Raw genomic sequence first — 12,260 nt, 5'->3', positions numbered from 1 at the left:
AAAAATTGTTAATACTGCATTGGAAAAGGTATGAGAATTTCCTTGCTACATTCACTCAAGAATAATAGTATGTGACCGTTTCCGGTGTGACGTGGAGTGTTGGGGCCTTTCTCCAAATGCAGTCCTCTGATCTGTGTCCAAGGCATTTAGGTGACACGGCTGAGGTTCCCCAAACAGGATGTTAATTTTCAGTCTTCATAGTTGGAGAAACATAATCCTATCTCATGACTTAGTGGGCGAAGGAGCCTCCCATCATCTCCCTCTAACCTTCCTTTATAAAATCAACATTAACTTAGTTTCTTTGTGGGGGAAAAAAGGTATGAGAAAATAGGAACTCCCATACTTTGCTGGAGGGAATGTAAATTGAGGTCTTTATATATTTGCACAGGAGAGAATTGAAAAGCATACAAGGTTGTTCTTTGCAGGCTTGACTGTAATAGTAATAGACTGAACCCAATGTAAATAACCAGCAACAAGGATCTATTAAGTAAACTGTGGTCTATCCACATAATTGGATACAATGTGGCCATTGAAAAACACACACACACAAAACAACATGAGCAAGTTCTTTAAAGTACTACAATGGACTATCTCCTGCATTTACTATTAGAAGAAAACAGGTTAGTATGCTATTGTTTACATAAAAAAAGAAAAATATGTTTATCTATCTCTGGAAGTATTCACAAGAAATGAACAACACTTGCCTCTGTGGAAGGTTGGAACTAGGGGGTTGGAAGCAGAAATGGGAAAAAGACTTCTCACTTGTACCTTTTTCTACCTTTTAAATTAGGAACCACATGAATGTACTAGCTATTGAAAAAAATTAAAATTTAAAAGATAAAGATAAATAAAAAGATAAAATAAAAAAGATAAAAGATAAATAAAATCACCCAAAGTCAGCTTCCTCCTAATTCATCTAAGGATTATATTAAGGACAAAAATAGTTTGATTTTGGTTTTAAATATATAGACATTAATACAAAATTCTTAAGCTAGGAACAAATGCACGAACCTGAAATACAGCACGTTATGTTGCGACTGGGATTTCTGATCTTCATTTACTTCAAGTGATAGGACTTCTTTTATTGGAAGGCCATCTACATTTTTAGTAGCAGTTTCATTTCTATTTAAGACATATTCTATAGATTAAAGAAAACATTACATATAAATTTCAAAGCAGCAACTCCTAAAATGACATCCCCCACAAGATAAATTTGTTAAATTCTTCAATTTTTTCAATGTTGAATTTAAAAATTTTATTTCTGCCTCAATGATTTCATTCATCAGATGTCCTCCAAAGTGTCTCTCAATATTCTTCACCTCTTCAAATTTACATTTACGTCCCCCCTTCTCAGTCTGTCTTCCTCATTCCAGCCCTGTCTCCAGATATCCCCTCCCCATGCGTTTCCGTCTCTTCTGACCCTGAGGTCACATCCCTGAACTATATGGTGAGCTATATGGCAAAAAGGGCTCTAAAGAATGTCTGATAAAGCACAATCCAGAAAAGCAAGTAAAAATTTCGTTGAAATACCACACCTGTATCCCCAGCTGTTAGAGAACCCAAAGGACACTGTAATTTACTTGAATCTTGATGTACTGTCTGGGCAGAGAAACTTTTACCTTTCTGTAAACAAAATTTCTTTTGTTGCTTCTTGAGTTTTATCACTAAAAACTATAGCAAAAATATCCTTCATGAAACATGAACCCCACTTATCTAATTGAAGGATTTCAAAATTATGGTGCTTTTTACAAATCTGGGATAAAATAGAAATGTGTTTCTATTTTTTTTAATGTGTCTATTCTGGAGGGGAAAAAATGTAAACACCTACAGTGGGAATGTCCACCTTTACTAATTGTGATGAGATCCACAGATCTGTAGATCTCTTACTGGATGTGAACACTGAGGAGTCTCAGATGCTGCTGAGCAGTTTCTAGTAAATATGCCACCAGCCAGACTTTGCAAAAACGACCTTGCCATTTCTTTCAAAGATTCAAACTGATTTTTTCTCCCCACTTTACAAGTTAATCATTTTGTCTTTAGAGGTAGTTTTTCTAAAGTAATACTCAGTAAAAAAACACAAACAAACAAAAAAATCCAAACCAGGTCTGAGCTACAGTATAGCAATTTCTTCTTTCCAAAAATTTATTTCTAAGTGTTATAAATAAAGTCACTTGTTAAAAGCAAAAAAACCACAAATTGAATCCTGAAAATAATAATAATAACAATGCATAGAAAATATCAAACCTGTCAAGTACATTATTGTAGCCATCTGAAGAATTTTTTGAAAGATCAAATTTTCATGATTTACAATGAACATAGTTTCCTAACTAAATAACTTAAGCAAATCTAAGAAAGGAATTTGTTATCCATCTTAGCAAGGAATTCATTATCAACATTACATTCTTACATTTCTGTTTTTTTTTTTTGTGAGGAAGATTAGCCCTGAGCTAACATTTGCCAATCCTCCTCTTTTTGCTGAGGAAGACTGGCCCTGGGCTAACATCCATGACCATCTTCCTCCACTTTATATGGGACGCCGCCACAGTATGGCTTGCTAAGCGGTGCGTCGGTACGCGCCCAGGATCCCAACCGGCGAACCCCAGGCCACCACAGGGGAGCACGCTTGCGCCACTGGGCCGGCCCCTTACATTTCTGTTTTTAAAGGACTCCAGGTGTATCTGGGTGTCAAAGAATTCATACGTCTGGGAGTCACAGGCGTTAATCAATAGGTCTTCAGACCATCTGGTGGGTGAAACACAAAAGCTTCAGGGGCGAACGATTGCTTCCCTTTCATTTTTGCAGTATTTGTCTTGAGTAACTTTTCCATTTTTGATAAGACTCCATTTTCATCCATTCCACTTGTCTCACTGGTTTGTGACTCCAAAGTATTTTCTTCACTATCAGCTTTCAAACAAATGACCTAGATGTGAATAAACAGCAGAGTGAGAACCTCTCTTCTGGGGATATATTTCACCAATTTTTCATGCCTGAAAATGTGAAAGTTAAGAGATATGTCCCATGTACACAATTTAAAGACAAAAACAAGTAGAAGTAAATGTATACATGGAATCAGAACACCAGCGACATAAACCATCGCTATGGTCCAGAGAGAGCGAGAACCAGTGCTTATTACAAAAACCAAATAATAGGTTTTACGTATTACAACAAATTAAAATATATGAAAACTAAGGTGGAAAAATTTACTCACCTAACAAATACATATCTTTTTACTTAAATGATGTTGATAATTACAAAGGTTTGAGAATTAGAAATCCAGTGTTTATTGGATGACTAGTATTGTCAAGGACCAAATCCTTTTTTTTAATAACCATGGATTATTATAAAGAACTTTATCATATGAGCAAAAATAGTTGTTCATGTGTGAGGAAGATTAGCCCTGAGCTAACATCTGTTACCAATCCTCTTCTTTTTGCTGAGGAATATTGGCCCTGTGCTGAAATCTGTGCCCATCTTCCTCTATTTTATGTGGGATGCCTGCTACAGCACAGCTCGATAAGCAGTGCATTGGTCCTCACCCAGGATCTGAACCTGTGAACCCTGGGCCACTGAAGCGGAGCTCATGAACTTAACCACTATGCCACGGGGCAGGCCCCAGAGCCAAAATATTTTCCAATGTGACACAGTAAGATTAACCATATAAAATGTGAAGCATATTTTCTTCTTCAAGTCAATTTGTTACTTGGTACTTTTTTTTTGCAATATAATTGGCATATAACATTATATTAGTTTCAGGTATACAACATAATGATTCAATATTTGTACATTGTGAAATGTTCACCACAGTAAGTCTAGTTAACATCCATCACCACACACAGTTACAAATTTTTTTTCTTGTGACGAGAACTTTTATGATCTACTCTCTTAGCAACTTCCAAATACACAACACAATATTGTTAACTGTAGTCACTATGCAGTACATTACATCCCCAGGACTGACTTATTTTATAACTGCAAGTTTGTACCTTTTCACCACCTTCGCCCATTTAACCCACTCATTTAAACACAATTTTTAGAGGTTTCTATGTTTCTGATTTTTAATGAGATACGAATTGAAAGCAGAGTATTTCTACCTGGACAAGAGTTTAAGAGTAACCCTGTCCCTCAGGCCCATGTGGTAGGGAAGGTAGAAACTAGTTATAATCCTTAAGGAGAAAATGAGTCTCAAGGGAGGAGCTACAAGGTCTAGCTGCTTGTCTGTTGAAGATTCACCCTGTACTGCCTTCCTTGGAGGATCTATGTCTGATTTTAAGTAAGAATCCAGCCAGGTTTCCTACATGTGTCATAACTTTTTTTTTTAAGGCTAAGGAATTGTGGCATGGATTATAAATCAAGAGATTGGGTCCTCGAATTGGTGGCTCTTCTTTGAAGACTCTACCAGGCACTATGCTAGATGCTATCAGAAACGTTATGTTATTTAATTCTTAAAACTACTTTATGTAGGTACTATATGTTACAGGTAGGAAAACAAACTCATAACTTGCCCAAGATTATACAGCTAATCAAAAGCGAGACAATATGCAAACTGAGGCCTAACTGAATCCAAAGTCAATGTATTTCACCCTGCTCCACACTATCTCTTCACTAGTTCTCATCTGAAGGCTTCCATCAGCTGTGTTTTTATGTTTTTCTCTCTCTTCTGTTAACCAAATTACACTTTCTCTACCTACAAAGCTCTGAGGACGACACCTGAAAAAACAATAACAGTAAATCCTCTTGATGCCTCTTTACAGTTCAAGAGGTTTTCACACACATGTAGGTCAACCTCTTGAAGCAGTTCTGTGTGTTTAATTCCAGCTTCATGAAAGTAGCCATGAGATTTTCAAAGTATCTAGAAATAAATATGTGATTATACTATATATAGGTCTTGGTAGGTCTTCCTTGATCGGGTGCCTTTCTTTCTGTTTCATTATCTAAAATAAGAATGAAATGAGATCAATTTTGACTAGATAGAAAATTCTGCATTAAAAGTACTAGGTAATGTGGGAAAGGAAAAAAGGCAACAATAGGAATGTATGTCTCAAAGGATATTATGATTAAAAGTCATATTTTAAATAGGATAACAACAGACGAACTTTCCTGCAAGTACAGGCTATCTGTTTTCAAAACAAAAGGTGTTAAGGTATTTTACCTTTTGCCTATGAATAGTAAACGCATATTTTTTATAGAAAACTAGGAAAAGAAAAGCACAGAAACAACAATCCAAAAAAATCACCCAAGATGATATTATTCAGAAACCATCACTGTTGACACTTTAGGGTGTTTTCCCAGTTTTTTCCTCTGTTCACATATTCACATACATATTTTAGAATTGTGATCATACTGTTCAGAATTTGACCTGTTTTCTTTGCCCACTTAATATATTCTGAACCATGTCATGAACTGTTCTTTCACAACGTTATTCTTAAATGGTTACATCGTATTCCACCAAATGGACTGACTGTAACTTATTGGGGCCGTTAATTTTCACTTCGAAGCACCGCTCACACCAACTCAGATGCTTCACCGTTTGAGCGCCCTCAGTGTGCCAACTGGATGGCGGGGCACAGAACCTGTCTTCAGGAAGTGGACTCTCCCGTTCCCTCCTCTCCTACTCCAAGAACACACGATGATTTTAACAACCGAGCACAGGACACCCGAGGGCCCCCCACATTCTGCGTCCGCCAGCGATCAAGAGCCGGTCTCACCGCGCGTGGCTGCCGCCGCGGCGCCGGCGCAGGAGGGCGAGGCTGCTCCGGGGCGCTTTGCCGCTGCGGTCGTTGACCTCGTCACTCGCGCGGACGCGGGCGCTGCGGCCTGCCCGGCTGCGGGGACAAGCAAATTAGATGCTTTTTGTAATTACTAAGTTGTTGTTGTGGCAGCATCAGAACTTAGCATACTGGCTAATATTCCTACCTTTTCTCTCACCGTCCACTTTCTTTTCGGAAGTTTGTCTTTGCCCAGATTGGGCTGCTCGAACATCACTCCCATGACCAACCTATTTAAAAGATTAGGTGCTATGTGATTTCATTGCATAATGAATCAAACGACCACACTTTTAATCTGTAAATTGACCCCTCATCTGAAATCTGGCTATTGTAAATGATCCAGCAAAAAATCCACCACTGCAAATAAAATGAGATGAAGAAAAAAGTTTTCCATTATATAAATTTCCTTGCAAGCTTTTTTAGAATCCTAGAATTTGGAAAATGCTAATTGCCTGAGCTATTAAAAATAGCAGACTATAATCTGAGAGTCCTTAAACATACCAGCGTGTTTCACTTCAAGACTTTTGAATTTTGTGTAGAACACTCTTCTCCTGGATAGAAAACTCTTCCCATAGTTCACTCTCCCACTTCCTTGAAGACTTCCTTCAAAATGCCACCATCTCAGCGCGGCCCCATTAGAAGCCCACCCTGCACCGACTTCCATTCTCCCCATCTCCCTTCTCTTGGTTTTTACCTCCTCCATAATAATTATGACCATCAGCATACCATATATTTGTCTTTTTTTATTGCTTATCTCACATGTAAGCTCCATGAAAACAAGGAATTTTGTTTTATTCACTACTATATCCTAGAGCCTAGAGGAACATGGTAGTGACTCAAAATTTATTGAATACATGCAACATAGCTTTCTCACCTGGTAAAGAGGCATACTATTTCCCTCCTTGCCCACTTCACTTTACTTTAGTAAGCCTCCTAAAAAGTTTATCCATAATGGTGTTCTGAAGACCCATAAGTTTATCACCCCACCCTATGTGCTTTATATCCCTATCAGCATTTTATAGTGACATGGAGGCACAAAAGAAGCCCAGTAAACAAACAAAGAGTGTGACACACAGAGTTGGTATAGGTGTCATAAGGGTTGTTTGGGCAATGAATATTTTAAGTGAGTGTTTCCTTACCACCTAGCCAAAACTGCTCTGTACCATAAAAATAACGGGGATTTTGGTACAATTAACTCTAGTAAAATAATCACTATGCTTGAAGCTGATATTAGATTTAAAATGAATTTACTTACTCCGAGAAAAAAAGTACAATTTGTCATTGTAGTGACAATTATGACCAACTGTAACTACACCCCAGTCAGCTCCATCTGGTCTTTGGCCTCTGACCTTGTCATCCATGCAAGATGGAATAGCCTTAAAAGATCAAGTTATAGAAAAAGAAGATAAAAAAGAAGATCAAGTTTGAAAAAGAATGAACTGACAAAATTTACTTTCATGTTTCATTATGAAATAAAGTTTTCATTTTAAAGTTAAATTTTACCCTTAATCATTTAACCCTCAATCATTTATGGCAAAAAGATACTTGCTAACTTAAATTACTATTTTTTATTGTTCTGGCTTGATTAAATTACGCTTAATAGCTTCAAAACTTACTCATGTTTCTCAGGAGGAGAAAGAGGAAATCTCAGACTATATTTTCCAGGTATTAGAATCCTCATTAATATGAGCAGCTGGACATTATTTGGAGGGGGCAAATGAACAGACTAGAGTGTTAGGACTTTTCTACTTATGAAAAGATACTGCACAGCTTACTTTCCTAGCTTTGACAATTTGCCTTCAAATCTAATGATTAGGCATGTGTCCACTGTCAATAAGAAAATGGAGACCTGATCACAAAATGGGGAAGAAATCTAGCAAGAGAAGGACTGATTAAAAGTGGTAAGATATTTATCAACTCTAAAGTTCCTTAAGAGGCACATGCAGACTTCTCCTCTAGATTAGGACCCATTTGCTTCTCCAAATCTCAGGGAAAATTTAGTGCTAAAGAAATGAGGCTTTTTTCCAGACCGCACGAAAGAAACAAAATTCGGCAGTGGCTACTGTCTAAGTAGAATAAAAAACAACTATTATTTAATGCAACAATGTGTGTCTTTTCCCCCTACATATAACAGTTTGTAAATAGCTGTTTACGCTTTAGACCAATGATTGGTATCCTACATAGTGTTGAGAAGCCAGATTAAATCTCACTCCTTCCAAGAGGTCTTCTCTGATGTTCCTCCAAACATGTACAATCTCGCCCTCCTCTAACATATATAGACCATATGTATCTATATCTTTCCACCTTGAGCTGTATTCTACTAATTTTGGTCTCTGCCACATTATCCTAAGAGTAATCAAAGGTCTGTCAAATAAATTAACGAGATTCAGGAAGCAAAGAAAAACAGGCAATGTCTCGAGCTTTTGTTATTCAATTCTTGTTTAGACCAGGAATGAATACACAGCCAACGAGAGACCATATCGTGAAAATAGCAGATCACCAGTGACTACCTAATTTACAGATCCAACTGCCTGTGTTCAAACTTCATCCCTCTTGACTCATTGATCATTCTCTTCTTTAGATCACCCCTCCTTCAGCTTCTGTCCTGTTCTAGTTCTCCTGCCACCCTGACCTATCACTGGTCCCTGACTCCTGCCCACCTGAAGGTGTTCTCTAGACCTCACTCTTTCATAATTTATATGTCTTTATTGGGTGGTCTCATTTAGTCCTACAGCTTAAACACCCAGCCATACTCCCAATAGCATATCCTGAATTCACAGCTCAGCGTGGATCTCCATCCTGATTTTCAAATTTTTGTTCCCAACTATCTTATCCAGGTGGCCCAAACAAGCTTAAAGAAAAAAAAAAGAAAAAGTGTTATTAATAAGCACCCACATAGGCATGTTCCTTTTCTTGCCTTCCACATCTCTTTTAGCAGCAGCACAATTTATATGGTTGCTCAAACTGATTTATCTTCAGAATCATCTTATCTCTGACTCTTCAATTTCCTTCACCCCTCACTGTCTACTTGGTCACCTGTCAAATTTATCTCCTAAGATGTCTTACCCCTATTTCTTCCTTTTAAACCCTCTGTCCCGGTCCACTTATCCTTTCTCACCTATTCTACCACGACAATCTCACAGCTGGTCTTCCTACCTATAAATTCGTCCCTTTCCAGACTAGAATCTCAAGCCCAGGGTAAACTCAGATGCAACATTCACTTGGGTATAGAAGGAAAGTACCTCAACATCCATCCCTACTGTTGTGTGAATCAGGAGTTAGTTGTTTTTATTGCTGAAAAGTATCCCATTGAATACTTTGTTTATCCACTCACCCGTTGATGGACATTTGGATTGTTTCAGTTTTTAGCTACCATGAATAAAGTTGTGTGGAAATTAATAAACAGAAACTTCATTAAATTCCAGTCCAGTGGTGAAAAAGGGAAGCTCTCACAACCTGCCTCCATAGCAGAGCCCAACAGGAAGAAGACAGACTTCCTCTTCTTGACCAGGAAGCTCAGCCAATGAGAGACTGTCACAACTCAGCCAGTGAGATGCTACTCCACCTCTGGACTCTTTGTTTTTAATAGCCCTCCTAACTTCCTCTTCCTTCCATAAAAGAGTTTCTCCTCCTCTTGCTGCTAGGAACTTGCATATGGCTTGCCAAGGCTGCAGGCTTCGAATTGCAATTGTTTGTTGGTCCTGAATAAACCCATTTTTGCTGGAGAAACAACTAGCTGTCTGTTTGCTTAAGGTCAACAGTTGCTATAAGCATTCTTGTGCAAGTCTTTTTTGTAGGCATGTTTTATTTCTCTTGGGGAAATATAGGTGTGGTATTTCTGGGTCATTCTGGGTGTGCTTAACTTTTTCAGAAATTGCCAAATAGTTTTCCAAAAGAAAGCTGGTACATTGTTAGGAATGGACAGGGTCATGGTGCAAAGATAAAAGATTCTATTCACAAAGCTACAGTGATTTGAAACATGTATGCATCTAACAAAATACCCTCACAATTGATGAAGCAAAAATTTACAGAACTACAGAAAAAAATTGGTAAATCCACCATTATTGTGATTGAACACACCTCTCTCAGTATTGATTGACCAAACAGACACAATTTATCAATGATATATGGAGAGTCTGAACAAAACGACTGACCAACTTGACCAAAGGAACACTCAACAGAGAATACGTGTTGTCCTTCAGCGCACGTGGAAGAGTGACAAATGGTCACACTCTAGGCCATGGAGAAAGCTTCAACAAACTTCATAGACCCAATAAAGTGAGAAATTAAGAGCAAAAACGTTAATTTAAAATCCCTGTTTAATAACTTCTGGGTTTAAGATGAACTTATGATGGAAAATTCAAATGTCTAAAACTAAAAGATAATGAAAAAGCAAATCAAAACTTGTGGGATATGGCAAAATAGGTGCTTTGAAAGAAATTTTAAGTGCTTATATTAGAAAAGAAGAAAGTCTTAAAATTAGTGAGATATGTGTCCCTCTTAAGAAATTAGAAAAATAATAACCAAGTAAAGTCAAAGAAAATAGAAAGAGATAATAAAAGAAAGAAGAGAAAGCCGTGAAATAGAAAGTGAAGATACCATAGGAAAATCAACAAAGTTAAACCTTCATTCTTTGAAATAATTAAAATAGAGGAAACTCTAGCAAGATTGATCAAAAAAAGAAGACATAAACAATATCATGAATGAGAATACACAAAGCAGACTATATTGGTTATCTATTGCAGCATAAGAAATCATCCCAAAATTTGTAGAGTAAAACAACAACCACTTTTTTGCTCTTGATTCAATGGGTCAGGAATTTGGGCAGATGTCAGTGGGACAATTCATCTCTGCCTCATGTCTGTGTTCTCAGCTGGGTTGGCTCGAAAGTCAAGGTACTGGCTGGGATGGGTAGGGATCTCTTTTCTAATTCTCTCATCTCATTCTCCCATGAGAGTCAGAGGATCCAAGATGGTCTCATTCATCTTTGTGGGACCATGTTGCTTAACATCAAGTGGGGCCATTCTCTCTACATGGTTAGTCTCTCATTCTCCAGCAGATTCTCCTTTTGGTCTCTCTCCAGCAGACTCGCTTGGACTTTTTGACATGGTAGCTGGGTTTCTTCTTGGCGTATGTGGAAGACCTCAGATTGGAAGTCCCAGAATGTCACTTCTACCTCATTCTATCTGTCAATGCAAATCACAGGGCCAGCCCAGATTCAAGGGGCTTGAATCCTGATAGGACGAGTAGCAAAGTCACATTCAAAGGGGAGTGTGCACAGGGAGGAATGATTCATTGGGAGCCATTTTTGGCAATCCACAACAGAGCCATAATTACAGATAAAGAATTAAAAAGATAAGAAGAGAATACCATCAAGAGCAATATGCCAATTTTAAAAACTTAAATTAATGGATAAATTCAACAAAAATCTTAAATAGTCCTACAACTAATTAAAGAAGCTAAAACCGTGGTTAAAAATCTTCCCATAAAGGAAACACTAGGCCCAAATGAGTTTATAGACAATAAGTTCTAGCTAAGAGGTTCTTCCTCCAACTCGGTTCATTGTAAAATTCAATATAGGAAGGAAAGCATGCATAAAGAGTGCGATCTTTCTCACTAAAGATAGCACCTAGAGCCTCTAAGGTTCCCACTATAGGTGGTGGCAGCTGGTCTTTGCAGCACCTACTTAATCTCCCTGAAATCGATCATCCCTTAGGAGTCTTTAGTCCACATGGTTGGTCCATTGATTCCTTGTAACTGAAACAAGGCTGCTTTGTTTCAAACAGGAGTTTTTTAAGTGCTAGGGGATTATAAAAGGAAAATACCTGTCGTGCTGTATTTCTTAAACGTCTTCCATTGAGGAGACCTAAGGGTAGAAGAGTTCGTGGTATCTTCAGTGGTCTGAGGCAGCGAAGTAGTCTATCACATTCTAAAGTTAGTCGAACTCGCATGTTTTTCCTTAAAAACCATAGTGATGCATTTTTCTTCATAACATGTGAAGTCTATATGGAATTTATTTTAATATTAAAGTTGTAGGGCCAGCCCCGTGGCTTAGCGGTTAAGTGTGCGCGCTGCACTACTGGCTGCCCGGGTTTGGATCCCAGGAGCGCACCGACATACCGGTTCTCCGGCCATGCTGAGGCCGCGTCCCACATACAGCAACTAGAAGGATGTGCAACTATGACATACAACTGTCTACTGGGGCTTTGGGGGAAAAAAAAAAGGAGGAGGATTGGCAATAGATGTTAGCTCAGAGCCGGTCTTCCTCAGCAAAAAGAGGAGGATTAGCATGGATGTTAGCTCAGGGCTGATCTTCCTCATAAAAATAAATAAATAAATAAATAAATAAATAAATAAATAAATAAAGTTGTATTTTAGTCCCAAAATCTTCAGTGGAGGTAGATGCTCCAGGAGGAAGCCTCATAATTATCCTGTGATTAGGTGTTTTCCTGTGAGAAGCGCGAAGATAATCTGATTTGCTACAGACCTGGTGCA

Source organism: Diceros bicornis, chromosome 24 (genome assembly GCF_020826845.1).
Source record: "Diceros bicornis minor isolate mBicDic1 chromosome 24, mDicBic1.mat.cur, whole genome shotgun sequence".
Classification (NCBI taxonomy): domain Eukaryota; kingdom Metazoa; phylum Chordata; class Mammalia; order Perissodactyla; family Rhinocerotidae; genus Diceros; species Diceros bicornis.
The sequence above is the reverse complement of the archived record's forward strand: the minus strand, read 5'-3'. Positions refer to the sequence as shown.